This window comes from Cryptomeria japonica, chromosome 9 (genome assembly GCF_030272615.1).
Source record: "Cryptomeria japonica chromosome 9, Sugi_1.0, whole genome shotgun sequence".
Taxonomy (NCBI): Eukaryota; Viridiplantae; Streptophyta; class Pinopsida; order Cupressales; family Cupressaceae; genus Cryptomeria; species Cryptomeria japonica.
In genome coordinates, this window is record NC_081413.1 from 102394515 (window position 1) to 102412995 (window position 18481).

Genomic DNA, 18481 nt, shown 5'->3' on the forward strand with positions numbered 1-18481 from the left:
ACCAGCCGCTGCATCCGCCTAGTACATAGGAACAAGTACTGAATACATAGCTCACTCCAATGCGAAACCAAGGAAGCATTAGCACCAACAGTAGAAACCCCCCCATAATGCTGACAAGGGAGAGGTATGACAGGTACACTGAATCTGAAAGCCACAATGTAGTGCATGAAGAAGAACCAAGAACGTCTGACCGTGCAGACATGAAAGTACAAGCAAATACAAAGGGTGTGCAAACCAAGGCACACACGCATGAGAAAGGTATGAAGGCAAACATCAAACACCCATGGCACTTTATATCATAGTGCGAGTAAAATAAGGTACAAAACTGATGTGCAAGATCCCATAATACATGTGCATTACAGAGGCACTTTATCTCAATGCGTTTACAAAATCATAAGTGCTTACAATGAAAGCTCAAAATGTCAAAAAAAGACATTTAAGACTAGAAATACATGAAGAACAGCCAAAAATGAGTCATCCCACGCAAAATAGAAGTTTCCACAAGCTCATATATCCAAGTAATTCACCAAAGTGTGAAAACACAAAAAACTGAATAAAATGTACCTGGAGTAAACTCTGGAAAAAGTGCATGGATGGTTGTGAAGAGCTTTGAAACACGGTCCCAACGCCACTGGAATCGCAAAAACGGAGAAACTGGCAAAAAGTTATGAGCTCGGGACTGAAAACAGCACCTCTGACTTCAAGTGGTTGTAAAATGTACCAACAAAAAAACCAAGTGATGAAACACACAAATCTGGAAAGTGGACGAAATTAGCTTTCCAACGATATCTTGTTTGCCAAAAAACAATATCGTATGCCCAAGTTATGGCCAAATGAAAAAAAACACCTCTTTTAGGGCACAAAGAGGGTCAAATGGGGCCATGCAAGGCATCTGTACTGCTGATGTCGGCAGAATATTCCCTTCTCCCTGAAAAAACTTCCTATTGGAAACATAATCTGTCCACCAAAAAAAACATCCCACCAAAAAAAAAATCCAGTGCCGATAAAAGGACTGCGAGCCCGAAAAAAGGCAGGCCTGCCGGTAAAGAGTCCGATGGCGGTCGGAAAGGCGATGGGCGGCGGCCGGCAAATAATCTGGTGGGCGGGGACCTAAAAAAAGATAGCGACGGAGGGCATGGAGGCCGGCGGCTAGCAAAAAAAACAGCAGGAGCCGCAAAAAGAAAACCCAACTATCAAGGGGTGGGGGCGGGAATTCCATCAGCTAGGTCCCTGCAGGGCGTACAGACATGTCGGTCGTACGGACCTGCAAGGGCCCACCAACCCCCCCTTTATCGTAAAAAAAACTTTATAAATAAAGTTTTTGATATTTTTTTTTTTTTTACAATGGTTTTTTATTTTTCCGAGAAAAAATTTTTAAAAAAAACCAAAAAAGAGAGAATATAAAATACCAAAAAAAAATTCGAAGTGCGTGCAGGCGGTACGGTCGTACGACCAAGGAGGGAGAACAAGGCCCAGATGCCCCTGTCACCAAAAATAGTTGAATTATATATGAAAATTTGTGGAATCGACCTCCCGAAGCCAACCGTGATATCTGTTTTTGCCCAAATTGGCTCCAAAAAACAGTTGCCCCCCCTGGATCACCAAAAAAAAAAAAAATTCAAACCCTCACAGATCTAGACCATGAATCACAAATTGACAAACAAAAAGTAAATCTTGACTATTTTTGACACGTGCCAGATTCAATGGTGAGGTCCAAATCAACCCAAATTGCACAAAAGACCTGCTATAGGTAGAATCTCCCAATCAAACGAACAGGAAAGCCTCAGGTCTGAAGCTATGATACCATGTTAAAGTTGTAGAATACAACCTCACAGAACCCAGTGAACACCTGTATGCAAATAACTTGTCACAACAGTGGAAGATTCACAAAACACAAAGATTGCTTTGAAAACCTAGAGCAAAAGAATGCAATAATAATAATCAGATTGGTTAAGGATTACAAAGGGATCAATCCTTATAAAAGGAGATCAAAACCTAAAAACATAAACCCTAAAAGCAATTAATAATTATTAATATTCCTAAGTTTAGCTTCCTCCATCAAACCATACTTATGAGGGTGTCTTTATCAACCATGCTCCCTCATACTAGAGAGCGTGTCTGAACCGTTTTCCCTCATACTAGAGAGGGTGTCTAAACCATTCTCCCTCATATGCTAGTCTTCATAACCATGACTGATTACACTAATCAGACATAATACGTATATATAAATATAAAACATCACATTGCATCATAGTAATTCTGCAGATTGGAAAGGTAGTATACTCTATTAATAATCATAATAGTAATCCGTTATCCATTAGTACTATACAGGAAAACATTGTCAAAAATACATCCAGAAATTCCATACCAAAGTATTGCCTTATTCCCAGATTGTTACAGGTTCAATCTATTATTATATGTTCTCTCTTCTCCGATTCATTTCTCTTAGTCCCTTCAAAATGTCAGGGAGGTATTTATCCTCCTCTATCGTGGTGGTAAGACCACCATCAATGGTCACGTCTTTTAGAGGCAGTGACCCCTTTGAAAGGTCGCTGCCTTTCCTTCATCACATTTCTCAACCACAGGAACCCTTCGTAAATCGTGAATATTAATAAATGTTTTAATGTGAATACATTAATAATAAAAATCAGTTAATAAAAGTAATCACTAGATAATCAGAATATAAATAATAGGAACCAATTAATATAATTAATAATTGCTGGAGAACATTATTGTTTGTGCATGTAACTTAACAACAATTCTGTTCTGATCTAATTGATAGTGATGTCACTGGATGCTTTTGATTCCTTTCCTTTATATCACTTAATGTGAGGGAGAGGTCACACCTCTTCATCATGTATGCCCTTTGGCAAGAAACATACCCTTTCACCATTAGCACCCTTTGAAAGAGTGCGACTCTTCATTATTTCTGCCCTTTGAAAGGGACACAACCTTTCACAATCAGAACTGCACCTTCTTATTAAATTAGATCTGCACTTCTGATTCCCAAATTATTCCCCTCAAATGGGGTTCTCTTCTCCCTTTTATATCTTATGTTTGAGGGAGTCACAACTTTTCATTTCATGTCTTTTGATCATTCATTAACTTAATTAAAATTTAATTATATTCTTTTATATTTTTATTTTAATTTTATTATTATTATTTACCATTAAATTCTATTTCAAAGTGGGGACATTACAGTCCCCCACTCAAAAGTGCTTGTCCTCAAGCAATGATCATTTTAACTAAATTTCCCCAATGCAAGGATTCCTAACTAACCCCTAAAGATTTGTAATCTTAAAACAACTTTTTTCTCATCAATTGTAATTGTAAGAACTATGTTTGGTTGTTTCCTTGAAACAAACAAAAGTGAAATCCCCATTAATTGAGAAGAGGATTAGAAGCATGACACACATGTATGACCTTCATATCCCTTTTAGTTCACTCTTGTTATTCTCATATTATAGATAACTAAAAATATAGAGCAAAACACGGAGCATACACAAAGTGTACCCATGAATATACACATTGTTAGACCCTTCTAATAGGCTAGAATGCATTGACTAGTTATCTTTCCCCTGCAGGCTGGCAGGATCATTCTCTAATACCACTTGTAATGTCCCCTTTTTAAAATGACATAGATTGCCCTAGATTATAATTCTTTGCTGTTGAAGATAGGTTAGAAAGGGAGTACCTTTTATCTCTTTAATAGGGAAACCTGCAACACAAGTTAGAGAATAATCAATCCATTATAACATATAAGTGTCTAATACCTGTAAACTGGTTATGCTGATACAAAAAAATAAAGAATAATAAGTAAAGATAGACTAGTTATGATTCATAAAGTAAAGAAAGTCTAACTATGATTTATAAGTAAAGTAGAAAGGCTATATAAATAAAGAAGACAAATTATGATGAAACTTAAAGCAACCGGCAATCACAAACAACTGTAAATGAAAAGATCAAGATCCTAAATCATAACCATAAGAATCCCAATCATAGCAAGCTGGGATGGATAACTTGATAGGGTGCCTTAATAACCGTTCTCCCTTAATCAAGCCCCAATTGTGAGGGTGTCTAAACCAATCTCCCTCCATCAAACCATACTTGTGAGGGTGTCTTTATCAACCGTGCTCCCTCATACTAGAGAGGGTGTCTAAACCGTTCTCCCTCATATGCTAGTCTTCATAATCATGTCTGATTAGCATGGCTGATTACGCTAATCAGACATAATATGTATATATAAATATAAAACATCACATTGCATCATGGTCATTCCGCAGATTGGAAAGGCAGTATACTCTATTAAATAATCATAATAGTAATCTGTTATCCATTAGTCACCCGATTTCCAGCTGTGGTGTAACTTGCTTCGCATGAGGAGGCTCATATTTGAAGACATCAATGGTGGGTGCACACAAGTTGATCAAGCAATCAATTCAATACATGATAAAATTTTAGAAGTGGCTGAGATTATTCTTGAGAAAAGAAAAAATGAAGGAATTGACATTATTGCCGAAGAATTGATGGAGAAAGTGAAGATTCTCTTCTTTGAACCAAATGGAGGACCTTCCGAGAAATAGCTGGATGCTATCCATTCATTCACCGTACTTGCCAGCAAGACAAGAGACTTTGGACCAGATTGGGAGACAACTTTCACTTCAAGCTTGGATGAAGTTAGCTACCTGGAAGAACAATTGAAGAATTTGCTTGCAATGCCAATAACCGAGATAGAATCCATGACATCCAAATTCGTTGAATTTGCAAAAAGAGAAAAGGATAAGGGCAACAAGATTCTAGAAGAAAGTTTGTTATGATCCTATGTTGCATCATTTTTCCTATTGCCGGATTTTTCCTCTATTTTGTCCCAAATGGATGCCATATTCCCATTGGTTGTCATTTAATGCTTTGCAATAAGTTAGGTATTTTGAAATAACAAACCCTAATTAGGGTTTAGATGGCAAATTTCAAGCCCTTGATGTTAATTTGATCTTGACCATCCATTGTAATTGAGAGTTCTATATAAGCTCAACTCATTTCATTTGTATCTAATAAGATGAGAGATTAGAAGCAGAAATTAGAAAGAAGATCAATTAGAAGACTTTGAAGAATTGTTGCTTAATGTTTCAGAAGTTAATAAAATCATTGAAGTGTTGGTGACTTATTGAATTTTTTAAGCATTTGCTTGTTTCTTCATTCCCTTTTGTGAGAGCTAATAATAAAATAAAAAAACAAAAAAAAGAATAGATTTGTTTTTGAGGTGAGTGAAAGATACATGTGCATGATTGATAATGAAGCTCCATTATCCGTACCACTAGCAGTTTGTTGATTGCATACTCGCCTTGCGTGGTCAACTGGAATCATTCAGCTTAAACTTAACTTCAATTACTATTCATCATTGATATGCTTCGTTTTGAAGGTGTCTATGCTTGAGTTAGTGATTTGAAAATCATCGAGCTACACTTAGAAGATTGCACTAGCGTTGTAGAGATGTTCATAAGATGTCAAAGCAAAGCTTAGTTGAGCTCACTTGAGATTGTCCATTGTCTCGCATTCTTAGTTTTAGAATAGCATTCCTAAACCCTATTCCCTTTTTCTCTTTTTATCAACAATCAATAGAAGTAGAAAAGAGTGATATTGCAACATCATTTGAAGAACGTTTTAAGCATTGAGATTGAATCGAGATACTACGTAAGTCCCCTCACAGGTACAGCAAACTACATCATACCATTGAAGCTATCCAAGACGTTAAGACCTAACATCGAGAACCTTGAAGTCATCTCAAGTGATCCTTTGCAAATCTTTAGCATTTGAGATTCTTTATTCAAGAGAGGATAGAGTGCCTTTGGTATTTTATTTTGGGTTGCATAGTGCATGAAAACACCATCAACAAGCCTTCTATTTCATTATCTACAGCTAAAGCGGAGTATATTGCAGCAGTGTCTTGTTGTACACAAGTTTTTTGGATGAAGCAGGCATTGAGGGATATTAAGGTAAAATTCAATCATCCTATTCCTATCTTTTGTCATAACACGAGTGCCATTAATATTTCCAAAAATCCTGTCATGAATTCTAGAACTAAACACATTCCTATTAAATATCAATTTTTGAGAGAGCAAGTTAGCAATCAACAAGTTAAATTGGAATATGTTTCTACTAAAGAGTAGATTGCAGATTTGTTTACTAAGCCTCTACCCAAGGAAACTTTTGAATACTTGATAGAAGTTGGGAGTGATTTCACTTCATCACTGAATTGCAGTTTGGACTCAAGAGGAGTTTTTCATTGTTATATTCTATGAGCCCTATTTTAGTTATGCGGATGTGTTTCAATCATTGATGTCAAAGGAGGAGCAGTAAGTCAGGGTGAGTTGCTTTCAATTTGCTTACAGATGGTGTTGCCATCAATGACAAAGAGGGAGATTGTTGAATATTTTGTCATTGATGTCAAAGGTCAGTTGTTGTTGAGGTTGAGAGATTGATTTGAAATTTCAGTTGAGCTGTTTGCATGTCTGGTTGAGCTGCTTGCCTGCTTGGTTGAGCTGCTTGCATGTCTGGTTGAGCTGCTTGCTTGCTTGGTTGAGCTGCTTGCATGTCTGGTTGAGATGCTTGCTTGCTTGGTTGAGCTGCTTGCCTGCTTGGTTGAGCTGCTTACTAGTCTGTTAGCTACATGCTTGGTTGCTTGAACTGCCCAGTTGCTTATTTAAGTATGTTGAGTGTTAGCTTGAGCTACTTGTGTGTCTATTCATCTACTAGCGTGTTTACTTGTCATATGACACATCATCAGTTTGAATTTTCAAAAATTGACTTGTATGGAATTAAATGTGCCTCATATCGAAATCTTTTGGAATATTTTTTTACAGTACTTCTTTCTATGCATTGAGTTATGATGGCTTCAAATGATCCTTGATGCAGAGCAGGGGTTCAATCACAAGTTTAAGGCCATGTTTCTCGACAAAGCTTCTTGGCTTTACAACTTCAATGGGTTTTCCTTCTTGTTCCAAGACCCTTAAGCCTATCCAAGGCTACAACCCTCACATTTGGGAATCCATGGTTAGACCCTTCACCAAACCAGCTATAGACCTTGAGGCATGTAAAATGGGCCTACACAACATCTCCATGGCATTCAATAACAAAGATTCACTCAATTTGGATGATTTCCCTCTCTAGGCCACTCCAAGCTAGTAGTACTCCAAAATTGATAAACTGGCCATAACATGCAAACCCGACTGTATATCCAAAATGTAAAGATTGTTTCAGATACCCTTTTCAGCCTTATGTAATATATCAAAGGTGCAGGTAGGGTTGTTTTGGAACAAAGCCCTCAAAAAAAGACTGGTAATGCTACAACTAGGCCTAATTAGGCCACTTTTACAAAGCAACTATGTGATATTCTACTCCCAAACTTCCAAACTTTATTCCTGAGTCTTAGTCGAGTCACATATAGTCTGAATCCACCATTTCCATCAATTTGAACCACTCTCAATTCACCCTTCTAAAAAACCCCTTGTCTATCTGTGTAAAACAAAGCCTAAAACATGGTGATATTAGGCTAGGGTATCACTAAATCGACACTAATCCTTCTTCTCTACTCCTGCAAACTTCATCAACACAAAATACATCCTATATAATCCCATTCCATCAATCATCAAGCAATTTTGGAAAGAATCACAAATCATTTTTAACTCTTAAAATCGAAAATGATTTTATTTTGTGCTTTTTGGCAGTCGTTGTATTTGTTGCTGCATTACTTCTTTGCGCATTATTTTGTTTGGTTCATATATGTTAAGGAAGCCACGTAACTTCTTTGGTTGGTCATGCGTGGCTGTTTTGATATGGTATAACTTTGGGATTTTATCTTGCTAAAAGTGAAAAAGAAACATATTTCCCTGTTTTCGGTGCTTCAGATTTTTGGATAGAACAAGTTCTAAGTTCGGATTTTAAAATATGAGAATTTTTTGGGGGGATTTTATCTTGCTAAAAGTGAAAAAGAAACATATTTCCCTGTGTTCGGTGCTTCAGATTTTTGGATAGAACAAGTTCTAAGTTCGGATTTTAAAATATGAGAATTTTTTTTTTTTTTATATCTTTGTGAATATTAAAGTACGTGGATTGGGGATCCTTAACAACATTTTCTATTGGCTCATATTAAATCTATCATGTGCAGTGAATGATTTAGGTTGAGCGTTTTTTTTTCTTTCTAACAATTTCTTACATGTGGTGTGCGTTCTCTCGTCTAAGATACCAAGAAATTGAAAACGTTTCTCAAGGAGCAGTAAGCGCTTGGTATGAGTTATACAGTGTGAATTTGGAGCGTAGTTGATTGGAGGTTTTGGAGACATGCGTGAAACACGGTCGATGGTGGCAAGTTACAAAAAAAATGTTAATTCTTATACGGATCTGTGAAGAAGTTTCGGTGAGGTTGCTGAAAGATGCGGTTGCGCTGCTGAAGGTTTGTGTGATGATTGACATAAACAAAGATGATCTATTTTTCTTCGATATCTTTTATGAGGTGGATGTGAACGAATTCATCTAAAAAGGCTTGCTTTGAGGAATACCGTGGAAGAAGAAGCATGATGGCTGTATATTGTAAAATCTGAAAGTTGTGTTGAAGTCAGAAAAAGAGTGTTGCAGTGCAGAGATGTGTTAAGAACATTGGAATGACCTGAGATAATGATCTAAGGGTAAATGGCTTATTAAGGACTTGTCAAATTGTCTCAAGTTTTTGAAGTAATCTTTTGAGTTGGTGCTCACTTTTGTATTCTGGGTTGGTGCCCATTTTTGTTAATGAAAGTTACTGTATGTCGTGGTTTTTCACCTGAAAGGGTTTTCTACGATAAATTTGGAGCCGGCATCTTGATGGTTGTTCTGGTCAAGTTTTCTTTTTGTGGTTTCATGCATTAAAAATCTAAAATACTGATTCATCCCCTCTCAGTATTTTCTATGTGCTTTTCATTTAAAACATTTAAAGAAAAGGGGATCTAAAGCTGCTCTAAAAACACTGAAAGGTGGGAAAGTAACAAAATACGTTTGAAATGTAGAAACTTCATCACCTGTGAAATGTAGACTAACGAAAGAATGAGTGTGCACTTGAATCAACTGCAGATTGTAGACGAGATACAAATGCAAGTCATCATATTATTTAGACAGTTATATACACTAAAATCTGAGTCAGAGGAAAAGATCATCGAATTTTAGTAGCATTAAATGTGAATGCTATAAAATGGGAGGAACTTAAATGGTAATTCATAATCGCTAAATTTTGAAACTGATCAGCCCATCCAAATATTGTTTCAAAGAACCCAAGGAGTACCTCTCCCTTACCTTGCCCATTGTTGTTTCCTATTCAATTATTGTTCCTAAGAATTTGAGCTACTTAAAGGTGTATGTACCAGACCCCTACCTTTCCCTTACCTTCCCTCATGTTGTTTCTTATTCAATTATTGTTCCTAAGAATTTGAGCTACTTTAAGGTGTTCCGTCTTTACCCAGAGTTATCTCTTAGTTCTTTTTGGCCAAAGGGACATCTCTTAGTTATAATAAGTTTGCCATTTGTGTTTATTCTTTGAGGCAGGAACTGCCCCAAGTAGAGGTCAAACTAAGGTTGTTGGAAGCTCTGGAGATTTACCACCCTATCAACTTACAAGGTCACCCTCATTTCAATCCCTTCCATTATTTTCTTCACGTGGATCATATTTTTCCCTTTTTTCAGCTTTGTATGAAAATAATAATCATAAACTGAAAAGCAATGGCATGGCATGGATGGTGTGTTATTGTGATGCACAGTTTATGTTATAATTTTGTATGCACTTAGCTAGTTTTGCTTGGTGAGGCCAACTTTAAGGCAGTGTGAGCCATGATTTGACCAACTTCTTAAATATTTATAAACCCAAGTTACACTTGATTGTAGCTTATAATTGTTATGCTACAACTTACCTCATGTTTCCATGCTATTGCTTAAGTGTGTTTTCTGCTTAAATTTAAGCAGTTACAGTGTTCCCATGGAAAATTAAAATTGTGATAAAAGGATAATATAGAATTTTTCTCATTTTTGTGGAGTAGCTATTGTTTAGGAAATGGAAATAAGCTGTGGAAAAAAAGGGGGCTTAAAATAAGCAGCAACTGCTTATTGAAAAAAATGCCAAGTGTCATCTTAAGTTTCGTTCCCTCTTTTATTTGCTACCAGATTTTTCCTCTTTCAATTACCACTAGATTTTCCCTCCAGATTTTATGTGAAAAATAATATTAATACTGTTAGCAGCAAAATTAAAACAACTGCTTAAAAATAAGCAACAAAATTAGCAGTTGCATGGGACCACCAGCTCCACAAATTACTCCTAAAAAATTAAGCAGTATCTGCTAGCCAAAATAAGCTAAGCCGCTGCATGGAGCCTTGCCCTTAATCACATGTCTACTGGAATAATAGACTACCTTCTTTTGCTGGACAGATTTCTGAATTGGGTCATACTGTCAAGGAATTGAATTACAAAAGCGAGGTATTACCGAGATTCCCTTGTCAAACTTGGGGCAGATCATCAAAAGTTTGTAAAGAACTTCAAATCTTAGTTAGCAAAGTTCAAATTTGGAAAGTATAAAATTAGTAGCAAAGCTATAAATGCAAATCATCTTAGTTAGCAAAGGTACACATGCAATTAGCTGGCAGTGAAGCACCTAGAGTTGGAATTGAGATGTATGCCTTAATAATGCTTTGGAAGTAGCAAAAGGAGATCATTTTGTTAGGCAAGATCGTCAAGAGGAGAAAGAATTGGGTGCTGAACTTTGGCTAGTGAAATTAAACTTGAGAATCTAGAATGTATGTTGTGAAGTTGAGACGCAACTTGGAGTCATGGCTGGAAGGATTGCAATATACTTAAAGATAATACAGGGAGACTCACATCTACCAGGAGGGAGATTGATATTTTCGAAATGAATTTAAATCTTGCACGAGTTCAAGTATAAATCTTCTACAAAAGGAAGCTGCGTAATCCATTTTCAAACAGAGGGAAATTATAGCACATTCAGGCTTGGATCTCTGTGTTCATCTGCTTGTATGTGGTTGTTTATTGAAAACAGAAAATCGTCAAGGAGCCCACAGTTGATGAAATAGAACAAAGATTGAAACATTAAAGAAAAAACCTTGATTGCATTCGAAGTAGCAAAAGGAGATCATTTTGTTAAGCAAGATCGTCGAGAGGAGAAGGAATTGGGTGCTGAACTTTGGCTAGTGTAAACTTGAGAAGCTAGAATATATGTTATGAAGTTGAAAGGCAAATTGGAGACATAGCTGGAGGGATTGCAATATACTTAAAAATAATAAAAGGAGACTCACATCTACCACGAGGGAGACTGATATTTGCAAAATGAATTTAAATCTTGCGTGAATTCAAGTACAAATATTCTAACAAAAGGCAGCTGAGTAATCCATTTTTACAGAGAGGGAAATTCCAGTACATTCAGGCTTCGATCTCTTTGTCATCTGCTTGTATGTGGTTGTTTATCGAAAACGGAAAATCGTCAAGGAGCCCATAGTGAATGAAATAGAACATAGATTGAAGCATTAAAGAAAAAACCTTGATCTGCCGGCTTATAGGAGCATACCCAGGCCCAAATCCTGATAAGCCAGGTAAATTTGAATTGGAAATCCAAGAGATATATTAAAATTTTAACTATGTCAACTCCTCAAAGGATGGTAAAACACTTTCCAATGTGCTCTATTGTTCTATAGCAAATCTGGTCTGTTCTTGAAACCACTGAATCCTGACTTTAGTCCAACAAACGAGCTCCCAAGCACCATTCTAGTTTAGGTAAAACTGGTTTTACTCCCTAAAAAAACATTTGTTTTTTACATTTGTTTTTCCCCCTAAGCAAAATAGGAAGGTAATTAGGGAATTCATAATTGATTCCAAGTTAACCACGCAGCATGATGTTTGACATTAGGCCCATATCTATATCAACATTGATCGAGAGAAACCTCTCTTCACCCAGAACTCTTCTAGAACTTCGACGAAAGAACCTATTGATCATAAAAGTAACCCATTCAAATGCAGAATGTCATAAAGCACGGGCATCTTGCTTCACAACCAAAGCCAGTGCCAACAAAATGAGTTTGCGCTTCTAAAGAAGATCAAGAAACAAAGCCATAGCAATTTAAAGGTATCCGGTTAGGATAAATATAACTAGATGAAATCTACTTCAAAGGAGAAGAACATAACGCCATTACATGGAAATACCTTATGGTTCGTGGATTTTGTATGGTCGCTCCTGGTTGGAACAATTCAGTCTACAAAAAGAAAGCCAATCGGCTAATCAATTTGGTTTCAGGTTTCTTTAATGGCGTTCTATGTTCTTTCGGGTTTAGGGTCTTACAATATTGTGCATAAATATGATTTTGTCTATTGTATTGTTGTGTTTTGGGTATAAGGTCTTTTCATATTGTTGTGTATAAATATGATTTTGATAGTCTATAATATTGTTGTGTAGAGCAATTTTTTATTTTATTAATGTATATTTTTTTCATTTCATATTTAGATCAAATTCCATAATCTATGTTATATATTATGATAAACATAATTTTTAATTATGTTGATTAATCTTAAAATTATATATTATATTTATATTTAAATTATATATATATATATAACATTATATTATATTATTTTATTTATTTCTATTTAAATTATATGTTATATTGTATATATAGTATATTATTTATTATATTTATATTATACATCATATTATCTAAATATAAATAATATTCTATAATATATTAAATTTTAGTATAATATATAATATTATATAGTATAATACTTATTATTATATAATTATGTTATATGTAACTTATTAATTGATATTAAAAATTGTTTTAATTTTTGTGTTATATTTAATCTATTATAATAAGTATCACTAAAAAATTTCCTAATATTACATAATAATGTATAGATTAATTTAATATTATTTTGTAATTAGAAAATAGTCTTTATTTTAGAAACTAAATAAATTTGAGCTCGCCCTAACAACTTAAGAGCATTTTGCCATCTAATCTTCAAGTTGTGTGAACCTAATCGTTTCCTTGATCTGTCTAAGCTTTCGAACAAAAAACTAGTGTTAAAATACCTAACAGAAAATGATCTTTGCAATAAGGGTTTCCAACCAAGAATTTGAACAATAATGTATGGGTGAGCTACCAATGTCGTGCTCTACATACTAAAAAGCAAGTATGTTGCCTAACTTGCTCTCATCATCTATTGATCCCCTTTCTAGTTATGATATCTATTACACAAGAGAAAAGACACGAGATCCCCTTTCTACTTGCCTCAAAAAGGAGGCAATTTATTTTCATAAGTATGCAATGTGAAAGAGGAGATGTGGAGCTTTCAAACGACATAAATTTTACTCAAAATGAAGGTCATTTGGTCATATTCTTATAGAAATTATTAGTCTCCATTTCTTGTTTGGCTTGCAATTAACTTAGTAGATTTTCTTACCATTAATATGGAATTGGAGTAGATATGGTGATTGTTAATTCTACTACCTTGCAAATATGTTTAGTACTATTTTAGTAGTAGTATTTCCCTTCCACAGAGTTGCTCAATCTCAAGTTACTAGCGACTATGATTTATTGATACCTTTTAAGGCTAATAGGATCCAAGTATATGTAAATATGGAGATTTTTGTGTTTTTAATGCTTGGATATTATGAAATGAATTTTATAAGTCTTATATTAAGATTTTGAACTCTGCGAATTTTTGGTTTCAGCGAATTCTGTTCATAAGCGATTATGGCTCTCAGTGAATGCTCTGAATTCACATATCATTCGGCTCACTATCTTCTCCCCCCCTAAATACAAGCAGCCCTCAAGCGAAGATGACGGAATTTAGCAGGTGGTGGAGAGAAAAAAATCCAAACAGAATAGGATTGCCCACCTTAACCTAGCAACCCCTAGATCGATATCCTCGACAACAGCGCCCTACTCTACTCCGTCCTCCTGGCCACTGCTTGAGGGTGCCAAATATGCATGTTTTCCCCCCTCCTTTCCTCCTCCGGTAGGGCATCCCAACAAAACAGTAGGGCAAGTCAAAGAATTCAAAAAGGTGCTAAACTCTCCATGGCTCAAGGCAAATACAACCTCGAAAGCCTCCTCACGACAAATTCATAATAAAAGCTCATCCATTCCTCATTCCGCACAATGGAAAGTCGAAGCATGCCTTCCTCCTCCAAACCCTAGAGGTTGAAATCACACGATCAAGGTGGATTCACTCGCCCTAGAGAAGAATGTCATCTTTCATCAGAACAACAACTTCATTGCTAAATGGAGAGTGCCCTTTCATAACTTCGATGAAGTCAAAGATTGGTGGGAAACCAAATTCCACAAACTAGTAAGTATCTTCAATTTGGGCTCTCAATGTATATTAATCTCATGCATTAATTCTAGGGTTAAGAAGGATCTGCTCAGAAGTAAAGAAAAATTGCTTAACGGTTGCATATTTTACTGCATAGACTAGATTCTCAATTTTAATCCTAAAACCTTTTTCCTTCGAGAGTTCTTTATATTGGGTCAACATTGGCCCTCTTCCAGCAAAATTTCATACCCCTGAATTAATAGCATCATTAGCAGAAGGGTTAGGGAAATGCTTGGCCTTTACAGGCTCTCGAGATAACAACTATGAGAAAGATATAAAAATATTAATCGACCTTAAGTCCACTAAACCTAAATTGAACCATGTTGATATAATTTCATCAGAAGGGAAGTGGGAGATCTTCCCTTCATTTTATGACGGCATCATTAACACCTCATAATTGTTTATTTGCCATAAGAGTAATGCTATCAGAGAAACAAAAGTTAACCCTAACACTGTTATTGGCAATTGCATCTTGACAATAGCCAGCCTCCCCTAGATCCCGAGCCTCAACCCGTGCCTCCTAGGAATATTTCTTCAGAAGGCTTGCCCTCACCCAATAAATCCAGGGCGGACCTACCCACTTCTGGCACATTACCTCACCCCTTGGTTATGGCTTCGATGAAAGACAACTTCACGAATTTCACTTCATTTGATATAAAAGAACAAAACCCTCCTCTTAGGAATATCACATCACGCCCATCTCGTGTCCCCATGGTCAATCAGGTCTCGAGACCCTCTTCACCTACTATGCATCTATCCTCCAACGTAGTTCAGGTTAATAGAAAATTGGACAGGGACTCTATCTCTTTGAATAGAGAGGCATTAAGCAATCTACTTGAATTTACCAACTCCTTGAAAGCAGACATTGTTGAGCAACTAGAGATTGTGGAGTGTAGTTTGGCTGATGAAGATGCTCGCAGAGATTTTGATCATGCCCTAGAAAAGGAAGGCTCAGAAGATTTCACTTATAATAAGGATCAGCTAGACCTAGTGTTTTTAATTCATCTCCCCCCTCCTTCCCCTCAGTTATCTTTCAAGATAGAGATTCGTGGAGAGGCTCCCCCTGGTCTTAGTGAAGGGAAAACTATGGAGGATGACCTGTTAGGTCTAGGCCTCAACATGGTGGGTAGAAACAAACTTGATTGTGGATCCTCTCAGAAGAAGAGAGGGAGAAGATCGAATTCGAAGTTAAGACTTTTGGATGGGAAAGCTTTGGACCAAACCAAGCTTACAGACGTTTTCAATGTGGGGAGGGGGAAGTTCCCTCCCACATTGCCATGAAGTTGTTATCTTGAAATGTTAGGGATATAAATGCCCCTAACAAGCAACACATCCTCAAGTGCTGCATATTCAAAGTAAAAGTTGAAATCACTATTCTTCAGGAAACCAAGCTTGACTCTCTTGCAGGGGAGTCTCTTGGGAAATGTTTAGGAAAGTACAATTGGACAGGTGTCCTTGCGATTGGGGCGTCTGGAGGCTTAGGTATTATATGGGACCCTAGTCGCATTTCTCTTGATATCATAGAGATCAACAGTTCTTGGATGGGACTAGATATCAAATGCATTAGTAATAACCTTGGTTTTAATTTGATCAATGTCTATGGTCCTATCTTGAATAACCTAAAACGAGCAGTCTGGGAGGAACTATCCTCCTTCATGAGTAGGAATAAGAACATAGATTATATTATAGGTGGCGATTTCAATGCCATAAGTAGTCTAGCTGAGAAATCTGGTGGTTGTTCCAAAGAGCCTTAATCCTTAGTTGACTTTAGAGATTGGACCTTTTAGAATAACCTCATGGACATTCAAATAGATAATGGTATCTTCACATGGACCAACAAAAGATCTGGTTTTAGCATGATAGCAGAAAGATTGGATAGGTTCCTTGTTAAGGACAATCCAGGCTTCCTCAACAATATCCTAGTTAAGGCATCCATTCTCCCCTTCTCAGGTTTGGATCATTTTCTGATCCAATTATCTTTAGCTGAAGACCTCAAGCCGATGAAATGTCCATTTAAATTTGAGCTCATGTGGCTGAAAGAAGATAATTTCATAGATATGTTATAAAAGTGGTGGTCGTCATACAAGGTATCTGGGTCCAAGCTCTTTTGCTTTGTATCTAAGCTTAAATTGATCAAACAAGCTCTTCTTTCTTGGAATCGGGAAAAATTTGGCAACATATTTGAAGCCAAGGCCAAAATTGAACTTGAACTAAATGATCTAAATGAACTAGTGATTAAGGGTGGTATGGATCAAGAACAATATTTGAAGGAGAAAATCCTCATGAAAAAATATGAAGACATCCTATCAAAAGAGGAAACATTTTGGAAACAAAAATCATGAGATACTTGGCTAGTTGACGAGGACAAAAATACTAAATTCTTTCATGCCAGTACTAAAGCAAGAAGGAACAGAAAAAAAAACACCAAAATCATTGATGGTAATGGCAATTTGATAGAAGATCCTGAAGGTATAGCCAACCATACTATATTTTTTTTCCAAACCCTTCTCAATTCAGAATCTTCCAACTTGATGGCCCAGGAAAGCCTCCTTCAAAATATCACCACACTAATCTCTAATGAACAGAACAGGGCTCTCGACCAGAGCTTCACAATAAAGCAATTTGAGAAAGTAGTTAAAGAACTACATCTTGATAAAGCTCTTGGGCCGAACGGCTTTCCAACTACCTTTTCCAAGCATGCTGGCATTTTCTGGGAGTAGAATTAGTGGATGCTCTTGAAGGAGCCAGGAAATTAGGCAGGATCCTTCGAGAGATTAACAACACCTTCATTGCCCTCATCCCAAAACAAGCCTTCGTTGTCACCCTAGATGAATTTAGATCCATTGCCCTTTGCAACACGCTCTATAAAATCTTTATAAAAGTATTAGAAAATAGACTCAAACCTCTACTTCAAGTTATCATCTCGGAAGAACAGTCAGGTTTCATGCCTGGTAGATCCATCCTGGATGGGGTCATTCTTGCTCATGAGGCAATCCGCTCCACTCATACTATCTCTAGTCCCTCTATGTTCATCAAGCTAGATATCAAAAAGGCTTACGACGAAGTGGATTGGAGATTCCTATGCAAATTCATGGCACCCTTCGGCTTTAATAAAACCTGGATTAACCTGATTTTTGCATGCATCTCAACCCCTCAATTCTTTATACTGGTTAATGGTTCCCCACAGGGCTTCTTTGCAAGCTCTAGAGGCTTAAGGCAAGGAGATCCCCCTTTCTATACATTATCATGGTAGAAGGACTAGGTAAGACCATCTAGAAATCTCAAGAGCTTAGCAACTTGGAAGGGATCATAATTACAATCAATGTTGACCCTGTAACTCACCAACAATTTGCAGACGACACACTGCAACTGGGGAATAGTTCCCTTTCTGAGGCCCGAAACTTCAAAACAATTATGGAATAGTACGAGAGAGCCTCGGGTCAGGAGGTAAACAAAGCCAAAACTAGGATTTTTTTCTTAATACTAAAGCCAATATAGAAAAGGATATTCTTAGGGTTCTAGGCTTCCAGTTAGGATCCCTTCCATGCATCTACCTACGGCTCCCACTAGATAAAGGGACTAGAGCGACCAAGCTTTGGGATAGCGTTCTAGCCAAACTGGATTCAAAATTGCAATCTTGGAAAGGTAAATGGCTATCTTTAGCAGGTAGAATTGTTCTGATTCGTTCTATCCTCTCAACAATCCCTCAATATTATATGTCTTGCCTAGAAATCTTCGACTGCATTAGGGATAGACTCATAAGGATCTTGAGATCCTTTCTATGGCAAGGACTAGGAGATAAAAATAAGTATGCACTAATAGCATGGGACGCTCTCTGTCTACCTAAAATAAATGGAGGTTTGGGCTTCAGGAATATAGATAGTCAGAATAGGGCACTTGGTGCCAAATTAGTATGGAAAATTTACAAAGAACCACATCTGAAATGGGTTAAAATAGTCAAAAATAAGTATCTAGGTAGTCTCGATTCCACCAACATCTTTAGAGCCTCTCTCCTCCCCAAAGGTTCCAGAATATGGAATTTCATCTCCTATTGCAGAGAGTTCCTCTCTGAACAACTCTCCTGGA

General features: G+C 36.7%; 1 protein-coding gene across 2 annotated transcripts in view; it reads right to left on the minus strand.

The window, feature by feature from the left end:
* LOC131062805 (uncharacterized) overlaps positions 1-12410 on the minus strand; it is a 112581-nt gene extending 100171 nt beyond the window's left edge. Inside the window, exons 1-2 of one of the 2 annotated variants that reach the window (XM_057996547.2) lie at positions 12227-12410; positions 3695-3718 (exon numbers count right to left, since the gene is read on the minus strand). The gene's annotated coding sequence lies outside the window, so the exon portion shown is untranslated. The remainder of the gene's footprint in view (positions 1-3694; positions 3719-12226) is intronic. The other variant, XM_057996548.2, reaches the window with a different exon arrangement.
* Between the last annotated feature and the right edge of the window lie 6071 nt (positions 12411-18481).